The 15,535-nt window shown below is 46.4% G+C and overlaps 1 protein-coding gene across 1 annotated transcript in view; it reads left to right on the plus strand.

The window, feature by feature from the left end:
* The window catches only part of LMO7 (LIM domain 7), a 374,915-nt gene that overhangs the window by 113,827 nt on the left and 245,553 nt on the right, over positions 1 to 15,535 (plus strand). The gene's annotated exons all lie outside the window — the stretch shown is intronic.

A 15,535-nucleotide genomic window follows, 5' to 3' on the forward strand; every position in this document is an offset into this window, starting at 1 on the left:
ACCTACAGTTTGCAGCCAATACCCCCTTCATCTTTCTCTTTCTCTCTCTCTCTTTCTCTCTCTCTCTTTCTCCCCAACCCACATACCTGTGCGCACACCATCATTGCTGCCTCACCGCCCCCACCATAGACGGACTGGACATCACTGTTCAGGTGGCTGGAGCCCACTCTTCTTTACTTTATACATTTTGCATTTACACCAGAATGTATTAGAATTAAGCAAACTGGGATAATGCTTTTGAGTGTTGCTCTTGGCCAAGAAGCTGAGGGGAGGAGGCAAGCTGGCTTTTGGAATCTGCTTGCAAACATTCTGAAACATTTTAAGTGCCTCCCATAAGCACCACAATCCTAAGGGCATGCCACCTACAAAGGTGCCTTCCAGACTGCTGTCCTGCCGCCCCCTCCCCCCCCCAATTACATCATGGTGGGAAGCCCATACTAAAACATAGCATGTATTCTCACAGGACAAGCAGGATGGTTGTCCTCACAAATGGGTGACATCGAGGATGGAGCCCAACCACGGAAAACTTCTGTCAAAGTTTCTGGAATTTTGACTGGCCCCTACTGGGCATGCCCAGCACGGCACCAACCTTGCAGCCAGCAGGGGTCTCCCCTCAGTCTTCTTTTTTCCGCGTAGCAGGAGCCACGCGGTTAAGGAGCTCTTGCCACATTCCTGACAGGAATTTTCTTCATAACTTCTTTTGAAGTGAAATTTGCCCCACAGGGGTCTTCCCTCTTTAAAAATTTGATCCGCGATAACTCGGTAAGTTTTTGCCGTTGTTTTTGTCGACTACCGTCGAGTTTCGCACTCGAGGCCTGCTGGCCGTCGACCGTCCTGCGGCTAAATTTTTGTTCAATGGCCATTGTGTCAGGGTTCCGTCGGTGCCCGGACTGTACGCGTACAATGTCCATCACAGACCCTCATAGGGTCTGTGTTTTATGTTTAGGGAGGGAGCATGATGTTCTGACTTGCACCAAATGTGCCCTTATGACACCGAAAGGTTGCAAAGCCAGAATGGAGAAGATGGGACTCCTATTCCATGCTCACGCTCCGGCGCCATCCATCGCATCGACGTCCTCTGAACTGGCACCGTCGAAGTCACACCATCGTCGACAACCTCCCGGTGACCGCCATCGACGTCTCCACAGCCATCGACTCCCGTTCCTTTCCCCGATGACCGAGGGGATCGAAGGGAGAAACATCGCCACCGACGTCACAAGTCTCGGACTATCGAGGAATCGCAGGCATCGACCTTGGTACCATCCGAGCCTCCTCCGAAGAAATCTCGACCAGAAGCGGCACCGTCCACTTCTGTCTCTGAGACACCGAGGCAACCCTCACCCCATCGGGGTATGGGAGCTGTGATTCCACCGGCAACGTTGGTCCCTCCGGCTCAGCCTCAGCCTCCCTCTTCTGCGGAGCCGGGTCTTGTTACCCCAGGTCTCCGAGAAGAACTGGACCGGCTGGTCCAGGAGGCCATCGATAAGGCGACTCCGACTCCGGCACCGACACTGGAATTGATTACCGACCCGATTCCAGCAGCGCTGGCACCGCTACTCGCCCGGATGGAAGCGCTCATGACCGCCCTTCCACCGGCGGTACATGGGTCACCGACAGCACCGGTGCCCTCCCCGATGCCAATCTCATCTAGTGGAGAAAAACCGTATCGAATACCTCCTTCGGGTGTGGTCCCTTCGATGCCATGTCGTCCCTCGCCACCGATACATTCCTCTGGGGCGATATGCACATCGGCTCCACCGAGGCCTTCGATGCCGGCACCGATGCCTACGATGCCGGCAACAGGGATATTCTCAATGCCCCCGGTGATTCCTTTGAGTTTCTCGGAGCCTCAACCGGGACCTTCAGGTATCCAACCCCCTCATGGTCATACAGGTCAGCACCCTGATCCTTATGACACCTGGGGTGATGATTCCTCCACAGACACAGATGATTTGCCTTCACCACCCTCTCCTGCGAGAAGTAGAAAGCGTTCTCCTCCGGAGGACCTCTTTCATAAACTTTGTGAAGGAAATGTCAGAGTTGGTCCCTTTTCAGCTTCAATCAGAACAAGATGACAGGCACCAAATGATGGAGCTACTCCAATTTTTGGATGCCCTCAAAGTCATCACTTCTATTCCAATTCATCAGGTTCTTATTGACCTTCTTAAAAAGAATTGGGGAAACTCCTGGATCTGTTGCGCCAGTAAATAAAAAAGCTGACTCTACCTTGTACAATCAGCACCTGGCTTTCAGAAACCTCAGCTAGATCATCATTCTGTTGTGGTAGAATCAGCCCAAAAGAAAGCTAAACGAATAAAGCCATACTCATCCATACCTCCTACTAAGGAAAATAAATTCCTAGATAGTATAGGTAGGAAAGTATACCAAGGGGCCATGCTTATTTCCAGGATAGCTTCTTATCAGCTATATATGACCCAATACAATAGGGTCATTTTCAAGCAGTTACAGGAATTCTCAGATACCTTACCAGAACAATTCCAACAACAACTTCAATCCCTACTAACTAAAGGTTTTGAAGCTGGGAAGCATGAGATAAGAACAGCTTATGACATCTTCAATGCTTCCACCAGACTCTCTGCTACAGCCATCTCAGCAAGACGCTGGGCTTGGCTTAAGTTGTCTGACCTTCGTCTGGAGGTTCAGGACAGGCTCTCTGACCTGCCCTGTTTAGGGGATAATTTGTTTGGTGAGCAAATTCAACAAATAGTTGCTGAATTGAAGGATCATCATGAGACCCTTAAACAGCTCTCATCCATTCCTTCTGACTTCCCTTCTAAACAACCGTTTAAGAAGGACCCTAAAAAGTCATTCTTCCGTCCCCGGAAGTACTACCCCCCGCACACTAAATCTAGGCCAACGAGGCCTTATCATAAGCCTCAGCCTCGCCAATCTCGAAAACAAAAGGCCGCAGCAGCTCCACAGCCAGGACCTGCGTCCGGTTTTTGACTTTCAATTAGAGAGCAGATGCCTAATCCTTCTTCCAACCATACCAGTGGGAGGTCGTTTAAGCCACTTTCCAGAACAGTGGCATCACATCACCACAGATCAATGGGTGCTAGCAATAATTATTGCACAGGGTTACCACCTAAACTTCCAAACTCTTCCTTCGGACTCTCCACCCCTGCAGGTGTGGACACTTACCGATCACTCTGTTCTTTTAGAGCAGGAAGTTTCCCTTCTCCTCCATTCAAACGCTATAGAACCCATTCCTCCCTCTCAACAAGGACTGGGGTTCTATTCCAGGTACTTTCTGATCCCAAAAAGGTCAGGTGGACTTCGACCAATCCTAGACCTACGGGCTCTCAAGTACCTTTACGGAGAGAAGTTCAAGATGGTAACCCTAGGCTCGCTTCTCCCTCTGCTGCAAAGAGGGGACTGGCTCTGCTCTCTAGACCTAAAAGACGCTTATACCCACATTGCGATAACTCGAGCTCATCGCAAATACCTCCGCTTTCTAGTAGGCCAAAACCACTACCAATACAGAGTGCTCCCATTTGGCCTAGCATCCGCACCACGAGTTTTCACCAAATGTCTCGTAGTGGTTGCAGCTTTTCTCAGGAAGGAAGGTGTCCATGTCTACCCCTATCTGGATGATTGGTTGATCAGGGCCCCAACCCAGCAAATCGCTCGGTCCTCCCTGACCTTCACAATACAAACTCTAATTTCTCTAGGGTTTCTTGTCAATTACGAAAAATCCTACTTAGTTCCTTCTCAAACCTTATCCTTCATTGGGGCAGACTTGGACACCTTACAGGCAAAGGCCTTCCTTCCTCTTCAAGAGTCCAAACCCTTGTGTCCCTAGCTTGCAGGTTGCAGTCTCAGCGCTCAGCAACAGCTCGCCAATTTCTAATTCTGCTGGGACACATGGCCTCCTCAGTTTGTGACTCCCATGGCCCGCTTGGCCATGAGAGTCCTGCAATGGACCCTGAAATCACAATGGATCCAAGCCACTCAGCCTCTGTCGACCATTGTCCGCATCACCGACGCACTCCGTCTGTCTCTTGCTTGGTGGAAAAATCAATCCAACCTCCTACAGGGCTTACCTTTTCATCCTCCAGACCCTCAAATAATCCTCACCACCGACGCTTCCAACATCGGTTGGGGAGCCCATGTACACAATTTACAAACTCAAGGGTTCTGGTCTCCAGAGGAAGCCAAACACCAGATAAATTTCCTGGAGCTTCGAGCAATCCGATATGCTCTCCGAGCTTTTCAAGATTGCCTATCAAACCATGTAATCTTGATTCAGACAGACAAGCAGGGAGGCAAAGGCTCCTTCCTTCTGTGTCAGGAAGCTGCGCAGATTTGGGCAGAAGCCCTCTCCCATTCGATGTACCTCAGAGCCACCTATTTGCCAGGGGTGGACAATGTACTGGCAGACCAGCTGAGCCGGCTCTTCCAACCACACGAGTGGTCGCTCAATCCCTTGGTAGCGAACTCGCTTTTCCAGCAATGGGGTTATCCCCACATAGACCTCTTTGCGTCCCCTCAGAACCACAAAGTGGACAATTACTGCTCTCTCATTCGGAGCCAGCACTCTCGGGCCAGGGATGCATTCTCCCTCCCGTGGACAACTGGTCTGCTTTACGCATTCCCTCCACTTCCGCTTCTGTCGAAGACTCTCGTGAAGCTACGTCAGGACAGGGGAACCATGATCCTGATAGCACCGCACTGGCCACGCCAAGTGTGGTTTCCCATACTCCAGGATCTCTCCATCTGCAGGCACATTTCCCTGGGAAAGGACCCGCATCTGATCACTCAAAACAACGGATGCTGCCTCCATCTCAATCTCCAAGCCTTGTCCCTGACGGCATGGATGTTGAAAGGTTAGTCCTTCAACCACTTAACCTTTCGGATTCAGTTTCTCGTGTCCTGATCGCTTCACGAAAGCATTCCACAAGAAAATCTTATTCCTACAAATGGAAAAGGTATACCTCATGGTGCACTTCTCAGTCCCTTGATCCCCTTTCCTGTCCAACTTCTAAATTCTTGGACTATCTTTGGCATTTATCAGAATCAGGTCTAAAGACCTCTTCCATTAGAATGCATGTCAGTGCGGTAGCCGCCTTCCATAAAGGTATTGGGGGTGTCCCTATTTCAGTACAACCCCTTGTAACACATTTTCTTAAAGGCTTGCTCCATTTGAAGCCACCTTTACATCCTCCGGCCCCATCTTGGGACCTTAATCTGGTTCTTGGTCGCCTTATGAAACCACCTTTCGAACCTCTTCACTCCTGTGACCTAAAATATCTCACATGGAAAGTGTTATTCCTTTTGGCTATCACTTCAGCTTGCAGGGTTAGTGAATTACAGGCCCTAGTTACCTATCCGCCTTACACTAAACTCCTGCAGGACCGGGCGGTACTCCGCACTCACCCTAAATTTTTACCTAAGGTAGTCTCTGAGTTTCATATTAATCAATCCATCATACTACCTATCTTCTTTCCCAGGCCCCAATCCAACTCCGGGGAACAGACTCTGCATACCCTTGACTGTAAACGGTCTCTAGCATTCTATCTAGACCGTACAGTTGCCCACAGGAAGAGCACTCAATTATTTGTCTCTTTCCATCCCCACAAGTTAGGGCAACCTGTGGGTAAGCAGGCTCTTTCCTCCTGGTTGGCGGACTGCATCTCTTTTTGCTATCAACAAGCTGGCATTCCTTTTCAAGACCGTGTTAAGGCACACTCTGTGAGGGCCATGGCGACTTCAGTAGCACACCTTCGATCGGTGCCGCTTCCTGACATTTGCAGGGCTGCTACCTGGAGTTCTCTCCATACTTTTGCAGCCCATTATTGCTTGGACAAAGCCGGAAGACAGGATTCCATCTTTGGCCAGTCTGTCTTGCATAACCTTTTTCCAACCTGATGTACCAACACCCTTCTGCCTTCCCGGTGGGGTGCGGATGCCCTCTACCAAATTTTTACCCCAGTTGTTGTGCCTGTTGCATGCCGTTGGGTACATTTGGTGCACGTTCGGACATCCTCAGCTCTGTACTCACCCATTTGTGAGGACAACCATCCTGCTTGTCTTGTGAGAAAGCAAATGTTGCTTACCTGATGTAACAAGTGTTCTCACAGGACAGCAGGATGTTAGTCCTCACGAAACCCGCCCACCACCCTGCGGTGTTGGGGTCTTTTTTCTTTATTTTTTCGGCACTGCCTGTAGCTTTCAAACAAGACTGAGGGGAGACCCCTGCTGGCTGCAGGGTTGGTGCCGTGCTGGGCATGCCCAGTAGGGGCCAGTCAAAGTTCCAGAAACTTTGACAGAGGTTTTCCGTGGTTGGGCTCCATCCTCGATGTCACCCATTTGTGAGGACTAACATCCTGCTGTCCTGTGAGAACACCTGTTACATCAGGTAAGCAACATTTGCTTTCTATCTAATGTATAAAAACCCAAAACATCATCCTCTTCAAGAAATCAATGTTGAAAAGCACAAGACTTAACTCTGTGCACATTCTCACTTGTTTTCTTTAAAATGCTACCATGTAACTTTCTAATATGACTCTTGTGTTTTGTCTCCTCACATTTAACCAGCATTTTAAACATTTTAATTTTCTGGTATGTTTTTGAGCACTAAAACCACATTGCCTATACATACATTTTATATCTCATGAGTGCAGACCTACATTAGTGTTCTGTTTTGTGTATGAGTATTCACTTCAGAACACTGGTTTTGTCTGTGGCATTTTGGTGTGACTAACAGAGCTTCCACACTTCTGCCAATGGTTGGTTGAAATGCATTTTGTCTTCTACAGTGAGGTCTTGCTCACTTTTCTTTTTTTCATTTATTTCTTTTGTATTGTGTAGTTTCTCCATTGAATGAACCTGTCTTTTCAGAAATGCTTTCTGGTCCTGTGAATTGATGATCTGTTCTGTTGTCATATAACCTGGAGACTTGTAGTGCGCTCTCTCTCTCCTTAGCAGAGAGAGAGAGAGACCGAAATAAAAGCACAGTGTAATAAGACTCAACTTTTGGTCACCCAGCAGCAAGTCTCGAAGCATAACAGCTAATGCTTTTCACTTGATCTTCAAATTGAGACCCTAAGTGATGTTTACAGTGACATGTATTGCTGAATGAATTCTGTTTTCATGAGATGCCTTTTATAGTGGACATCTGATTGCTGACACTACTATAGATCACCTTTCATGCACTGAAGGGCCTGAGTATAGAAAAAAAATGTGGTTGGATGTTAAACTTATTTCAAGCTCCTTTCCCCCCCCCCCCCCCCCCCCACCTATTGTTGCTGAAAGGATAGTGCTTAAACATTTTTAGTTTGATTCACTTTGAGGGAAGAAGTTTTGATCTGTTGCATAGAGATTATGTATATAATTTGTATGCACACATTTCAGGAAATTGAAGCTTTTTGGTTTTGACTGGACAGTCTCCAAATACTTCCTTAAAATAAAGCATTTACTCTTCATGAGACATGCGCTCTTTCAAGTGACAAGTACAAAATGCCTTCTCTGTATTAAATAATGAAGAAGCTCTTGTGAAAGAGATTGAAGTGGTATCTGAAAAGAAAGAAGAAACCCAATGCATACAGAAATTCCATAATACAATCAATAACAAAAGGAAAAAGCTCATTGTCAGGTCGATACAGCAAGGCCGCGTTAGAGTGCGGCAGTGCCGGGCGCACCCTCGTTCCCCGCACGCATGGTCCTGCTCACATACCGCTCGATACTCTATTCAAATTGCTTGCAAATGCAAGCCGCGTCTGCGAAGCGTTAGGCGAAGGGTTAGGCCTGCACAACCCATTTTACTGTATAGGCGCTTAATACAGTGCCTATACAGTATCCTGGGTACGCTTGTACCTGTCATTTCAAATGTCATTTCAACTAACGCAGGGGTAAGGGTAGGTGGTAAGTTAGCAGGTTAAACGCGCGGCAAAACGGCAGGGTAAAATAGCGATAGTCGGGGCGCGGGTTACTGGATGCTGGGGATTAGCTAATTCGCTTATTTACATGCAATATACATGCCGCGTGCGGAAGGGGTTGCCCGGGGATTTTAGGACACGGTAGGAGTAGGTTAAAGGGGATAGTGTATCGTAGGAAGGGCTAATGCGGCCAGAAAGTGAGTAGAACGTGAGTTAGGAGCGGGGTAAACGTGGCCGCACTTTACAGTATTGAGCTGTGTGCTGGGTGACTGTCATCAGTGGCACTAATTTGGGAGCTCTTTTCGAGGGAAACACTACAGTTAAAAGCCTTCCAGGATCATTGGCTGGCAAAAATGCTATTCAGATAGTCTGTGATCAAAGAAGAAAGCAAAGACTCTAAAGTTGATATTATCATCCATCTGGGAACAAATGACCTTGCTAGAAACAACATCCAAGCAGTACAGAGAGATTTCCAGTCTCTAGTGAAGCGGATTAGTCACATGGCGACAACCATTGCCTTTTCAGAAGTGTTACCTATTCATGGAAAGGGGAAGGAGAGGCTAAGCCATATTGATAACTTCAATGTATGACTCAAATCCTGGTGTAAAGAACAAAGTTTTGGATATATTGGGGGCTGGGGCCGTATATGGAACAGTAAAAAGCTCTTTGTCAAAGATGGCTTATATCTGTTGTAGCTCAATAAAAACTTCCCAAGTTTTCTCATCCAAAACAGCTAACTTCCCTCCCAATCAGTCTTCACAACAAAGATCCTTTAAGTTTGAAATCATTTATTGCATAGATAATTTCCTATTACTCACAATTATTGCTTCCAAATGCATATGCTTCTAGCAGAGATCTTTGTTGCTGGAGATAGGCAGGAGAAGGGAGACAGAGTTCCTTGGGATGCAGGGTAGGACGACGAGGTTTTGAAGCTGATTAATCTTTTAGGATTAAAGCGGTAGGAGGAATGTAAAAAGCCATTCGTGTAACACAGGTTACAAGCACGTGTGTCTTCTACATGGCATGGCTGAGACTGACTTACAGTCTTGGAGAGTGATTACCGGAAGCGTCCCCACAGGCTGGGGCCAGGGGCGAGAACCAGTGGTAGCGAGCCTAGGATCCATGTGGCACAGGGGGGAACGTGAAGGGCAGTCCCTTCAGCCAATAAGGCACTTAAGAAGACCCAAGTTAGATTGAGAGAGCATGCAGACCTTTCCCCAATGGGAGGAGCAGAGGGGAGGGGGCTTCTGTTAAAGGCAAGGCTCCCAGACTTTTATCCTGGGTTATAGAAAGTGTCACAGTGTCAAGACTTCTCAGAAGGGAGGGGCTGTAGTAAACATAGGTGGGCTGCAATGTATACAGACACAAACATGTACCCTTTACTGGGGACAGAACACTGTCTGTGGCAGGAAAAAGGATCATAAGAGAAATTCAAATCCTAGGTCATAAAGCATTTAAACTAGATGCCAGGGGTGGCAGAAGGAAATTTTAGAATGTCACCCCAAATACAAATGCAATGGAAAAGGGTGAAGTGGATAACAAAAGTCAGCTAAAGGAGTCCAAGAAAAGCAGTAACCTGAACAAGAAAAGCTGGAAAGCTATGAGCACAAATGCTCGTAGTTTGGGCAATAAAATTCCAGATCTGCAAGCCCTAATGGTGGACCCCTGTTCCGAGGTAAGGTTAGCACTGCCAAAGAGGGAGTTAACCCTCTCTGGTCCCTACCGTCAGAGGGCAAGGCTTGAACGTTCACCCGTCGAGTAAAGACTTCGCCCTGGAAGCTTGCGGTTCCCTCAGGAGGCGCCCTTAGGAACCCGGCCGCTGGGACTTTGGAGACTCCCTCAAGACTGAAGATTGATCTGGATGCAGGCGCTTCCTGCAGGTCATAGATTCCAGACGGCTGGTGCCTCCAGCAGGTTGAGTCAGTCCAGGAGTAAAAGCTGAAGAGTAGTCTAAGGCCCTTCCAAGGGTCGAAGCCAGAAGAAGGGTCCGCAGCCAGTCCAAACGCAATCCTGGTGAAGGGTCCGCAGCCAGTCCAAGGTCAAGCCGAGAGAAGAACGACAGCCGGTCCAAAGGTCAGGAGCCAAGAATCAGTCCGAGGAAGGAGAACAGAAGCGGGATGAAGATCAGGAACAGAGATCAGCAACGCCAGCACAGGATCCAGGACCAGAACCTCAATACAAAGGCAAGGTCTGAGAAGCAGACCTTGCCTTAAATACCTGGAAAGAGGGAGGAGCCTCAGGAGGGAGCCACGACATTTCCTATCGTGGCCCCTTTAAATCTATTCTTCAGCCGCGTGCGCGCGGCTCTATGCAGCCAGGAAGAGGGAGGAGTCAGCTCGGCCCCACTGGGCTCTGCGGCCGGCCTGGGCAGCGGCCAAGGCCGCGGGAATAACGCCGGAGGAGGCTCCCTGCTCCTGCAGGAGCCTCCGTGCCCACCGGACGTCGCGGGTGAGTATCTGGTCCCGGCTGTGGGCCGCCTCGGCCGGCGGCCATAACAGGTGGAGGCAGACTTGGACATTGGGATACAGCCATACCAGGCTATAACTTGTTAAGGAAGGACAGAGGGGACAGAAAAGGGGGACGAGTAGCTCTTTATGTCAAAAACAATATCCAAGCATTTGAGCTGCAAGGAAGATGGTGGGGGGAAGCAGCATGGGCCGTCCTTTTAAAAAAAAAAAAAAAAAAAAAAAATGATGGGGCATCCATTTTTATTGGAGTGGTTTACATGCCTCCAAATCAAATGGAAAACTTGACAGAGATCTGGTTGAAGACATCCAAAAGATGGGAAAGAAGGAAGAAGTGGTGATTGTTGGAGATTTTAATCTGCCAAATGTAGACTGGAGAATCCCTTCTGTAGAATCTAACAGTAGTAGAGAGAGAGTGGATGCCCTGCAAGGGGTTCAAACAAATGGTAATTGAACCCACGAGGGAGGGAGCTATAATCTATTTAGTGCTCACTAACGGAGATAATGTCTTTAATGTCTGGGTAGGTACCCACCTTAGCACAAGTGATCATCAAACAATATGGTTTCATATTATACATAGGATATGGAGAAGTTGCACGAATACCCGAGTTGTGCAGCTCAAAAACACGAACTTTGTTGAAACGGGGAAGTACCTGGAGGAAGAACTAGAAGGCTGGGTGAAAATGAGATGTGGAACAGTGGGCCAAACTAAAAGGAGCAATTACCAAGGCAACTAATCTATATGTTAGAAAAGTAAAGTAAAGCAAGAGAAAGTGAAACCTATCTGGTTCTCAAAGGAGGTGGCTGATAAAATAAAAGCTAAAAGAACAGCATTTAAGAAATATAAAGGATCCCAAAGGGAGAATCACAAGGAAGAATATCTGATGGAACTGAGGGAGACGAAAAAAATAATCAAAGCAAAAAGTCAAGCAAAAGAAAATTGCCAGAGAGAGCAAGGTGACAAAACATTTTTCAGATACATCAGAGAAAAGAGAAAAATCCAAAGTGATATAGTAAAGGATCAATGTGTGGAGAGAGATGAAGAAATGGCAGACATATTAAATGAATACTTCAGATTGGTGTTCACTAAAGAGGACCCTGGAGAAGGACCATCGCTAGTTAACAAGAAACTGGAGGGGGGAGTGGAGTAGATGCAACTGTTTACAGAAGAGAATGTATGGGAAGAGCTAGGAAAACTGAAAGTGGACAAAGCCATGGGGCCTGATGAGGTTCATCAGAGGATACTGAGGGAGCTCAGAGATATGCTGGCGGGTCCGCTGCATGACCTGTTCAATAGATCCCTAGAAACGGGAGTGGTGCCAAGTGATTGGAGAAGAGTGGCGGTGGTCCTGCTTCACAAGAGTGGGAGCAGAGAGCCTGGAAACTTACAGGCTGGTTAGCCTCACCTCCGGTGGTGGGAAAAGTAATGGAGTCACTGCTAAAAGAAAGGATAGTGAACTATCTACAGACAGAAAAATTGCTGGACCAGAGACAGCATGGATTTACCAGGGGAATGTCCTGTCAGACAAATCTGATTGACTTTTTTGATTGGGTGACAAGGGAATTGGATCGAGGAAGAGCGCTCAATGTCATTTACTTGGATTTCAGCAAAGCTTTTGATATGGTCCCACACAAGAGTACGCGGGATTTCAATAGATACGCGCGTAGCCACTAAAATTCGGGGTCGGCACGCTCAAGGCTGCCCAAAATCGGCAGCCTGTGTGCGCCGTGCCGTGCAGCCTACCTCCGTTCCCTCCGAGGCCGCTCCGAAATCGGAGCGGCCTCAGAGGGAACTTTCCTTCGCCCTCACCTTCCCCTACCTAACCCACCCCCCCACCCCGGCCCTACCTCTATCCCGGGCCGGCTGCCGCGCTCCATGTTCCGGTCTGGGGGCTGGTCCAGGGGCCGCTGGAACACCCCCGAAACGCCGCATCACTCCCGGCACGCCCCCAACATGCCCCTCCATGCAAGCCCTGGGTCTTGTGCGTGCCGCCGAGCCTATGCAAAATAGGCTAAGCACGCACAGGGGGGTACACGCGTACCCCTTTGAAAATCTACCCCATATACTTTAAGGTTATGACCTCAAAACTGTGGAATGCTTTTATTCTTCTTTGATATGTTAGCTTTTATTGAAGTGTTGAGGCTTTATATAGCTAATACATTTAGATAAGTAGACCTATTAATATGCTACTTTTTTAAAAATGGGGATTTAGGTCACTGTAGTAAGTTTAAGTATTCTAGATAAGTCTTGTAGTCTGCCATTCAGTTATTTGGGTCAGTATGATGGGCCTGAGGCAGAGTCTGTTCAGTATGTAGTAATCTTTTTATGTTCTCATAATTTCTTGATTAATCAGGAAAGGTGGAAAAGATAAAAGATAACTTGAAGATACTGGAAGAATGGTCAAGGGATTTATAAACTGTACTTATGAGAGGTGGCTTAAAGTGGTGGTATGTTATATTATAGAACACACAATCTTGTAAAAGCAAAACTTTTATTAAATATAATAAAAACATGGTACAAAATCAGCAGAGAAAATATCAGTGAATCAGTAATAAGCACACAGTATCACAATAAGCATTACATAGATTAATACAAGCAAATAGTTATTGTAATAACAAAGATAGGACTAAAGAGACTTTTTACAAAGAATACTTCCCTCATAGGTCTTCCTGTCTAAGAGCCAAAGTCTGTGAGCTTGGAGACTCCAGGAACCAGCTACCTGCTCGTGTCCATGGCTCATCCAAAGAATACTGCAAAATGCAATTCCTTATATTCTCATTTTCTGGCTTTAATCCAGCATCTACAAGTGTTAAGTGTTCTGGTTCATACTCGTATCTCTGACAAAAGCTAGCTGTAGCTTGTTAACCTATGGCCAATTAAAAATCCTTGTGCTACCTAACTCCCAAAAGATTTAAACACAGGCCTTCACCAACCTTATTTCTTAGAAGAACAGTGTATCCTGGCTTATCTTCAGCTCATTAGTACCAAGCAGCGTACTATAGTTTCAGGCCTCAATGATCCTTATGCTAAGCTATGAGCAATTTGTGTGTATATATTGATCCACATTTATCAATTATTGGGAATTATTTTCATCCACTATTAACCCCAACTTTGCATACACTCATCTTCTGGGAATCTAAAAATAACTCCCTAAAATCTTATTATAACTGATAAAACTGTAAAATCATGCATCTGGATACAAAAAACTTGTCAACTTAGGAGAGCAAGAGCTAGCAAGTAGTAAACAGATTTCTGAATGATGTCAGATGACCTGAATATGTAAACCATAGAAATCAGGGGAGGAGGAATATGAAATATAAGAACATAAAACTTGCCATGCTGGGTCAGATCAAGGTCCATTGAAGTCAGCATTCTGTCTCTGGTGGCCAGGCCAGATCATATGTACCTGGCAGATCCCATAAAGCAGGTCTAATTCCTGTTGTTCATTCCCAGGGATAGCAATGGTATAAATAACGCAGAAGCAAATATTTCTCAGAAGAAAAGAAGTTCTAGAACAAGGGGCTTGAAGAATATGATTGATCAGATACACAATATTAGGAAGGAAAAATACCCAGACGCCTCTGCTGTACTGTGGCCTGTCAGAGGTGAATGAACTTTGAGTGCCTTTCTGAGCATGACTTGCAGAATATTTCTGAGAGAGATCTACTGGCACCAACAGGAAGAGGCCTATTCAATGGCAACATTTACTTCATAATACAATGAAGCTGGGTTCGCATGAAACCAGGATGCAAGCTTTTGTCTTACAAATGCATATCTCAACGGACAGGAGCCAGGTGAAAAGAAGATCCTTTGAGGTTACAGTTTTAATTAAATCCTGGTGCCAAGAAACGGACTTCAGGCCTAACTCCTATTGAAGCCACAGACTTGCTATTTGTTTACACAACAAAGAAGAACAACAGGATACTAGAAGGAACAGAGTGCATCAAAGCCGTGGTGATAAAGGAACTTTTATGGTGGAAGGGTGGTTTCAGGGAAGACAAGTAAATAGTATGATTTTTACAAATGAATGGAGGATGTCCTCACAAGCATTTCCTATACATGATAGATTGTCATGACAACAGCATAATGTATCTTTGTAAATAAGTCTTTGGGCAGTCACGTCATTCATTCTGGAAACTTCGGTAGTGCTGTATTTTGATTATATAAGTCAGGGCATGTCATATAGTCATGGAGATGCTAGTTATTACAGATAGAGGGCATATAGCAACTCCCAGGAACACTTGTCTTTGACTCTTCTTTAAAAAGCCAAAATAAATTAAATTTTAAACCTCTTGCTGAGTTGAAGTGTTCTTGTTGCCCTGGCTTTGAGTCCAGAAATTATTGACAGGCTCCAAGTGAATAGACTTAGGAATAACATGAAAAATAGTCTTTACAGAAAATGGATCTTTGGAACAGATTCCTAGGGTGGTGGGAGCAGGACCATCTCTAGCCTGGAGCAGGATCTGGTGCAGGAATGAAATGATACATGGGTCCTCATTTCATGTCCATTCCCTTTGTTCTCACACCTCCATTTGCTCGTGCCTGTCTCTTCTCTGGTTGAGGACAACTGCTGCAATCCTAGGTTAAGTGAGATGGGATGCAATTTTGAAATGGCGAAATCCCAGGTAGCTGCAAATGAAAGCTCATTGGTACCATAGCTCAGCAGAGGCTGGCTTCATTTGAGCTAGAAGCCCAAAGAAGCAAGAGAGAACTGCTGGTCATATAAAGTGATCTAATTTATTATGCATGGTTATGTGCAAAGTGATATATAATGTGGATTTGCGTGTGGGTCCTGCGCTAAGTTCTTGGCGACAGGGGCTGCTGATGAGGGAGGTCATGGACCATTTTAGCAGCCATGCTCCTGGGTTCTTCTCATGTAGGGGGACAGGACAAGTCTTTTAAGGCCCTTACAGTTTCTCTGGAGGTCTTCTACAACAATCCAGCAGGGAAAGCACACACCAAAACAAAGATCCTTTACTGGTAAAGATAAGATATGGGTGGCATCTTTATAGACCAATTTATTGAGGCAGAGCTTTTGAGGACAGAGTCCACTTTATCAGATGCATGGAGTGTAAATCAGGAAATCTGTAAAATATATGAAGAAGGTGGGGAAGAGGATACAGAGCAAAGAAGGCACTGCCTGTACTACACTTCTTGCTGTCCCCGAAAGC

This window comes from Rhinatrema bivittatum, chromosome 5, assembly GCF_901001135.1.
Source record: "Rhinatrema bivittatum chromosome 5, aRhiBiv1.1, whole genome shotgun sequence".
In the NCBI taxonomy this organism is placed as follows: domain Eukaryota; kingdom Metazoa; phylum Chordata; class Amphibia; order Gymnophiona; family Rhinatrematidae; genus Rhinatrema; species Rhinatrema bivittatum.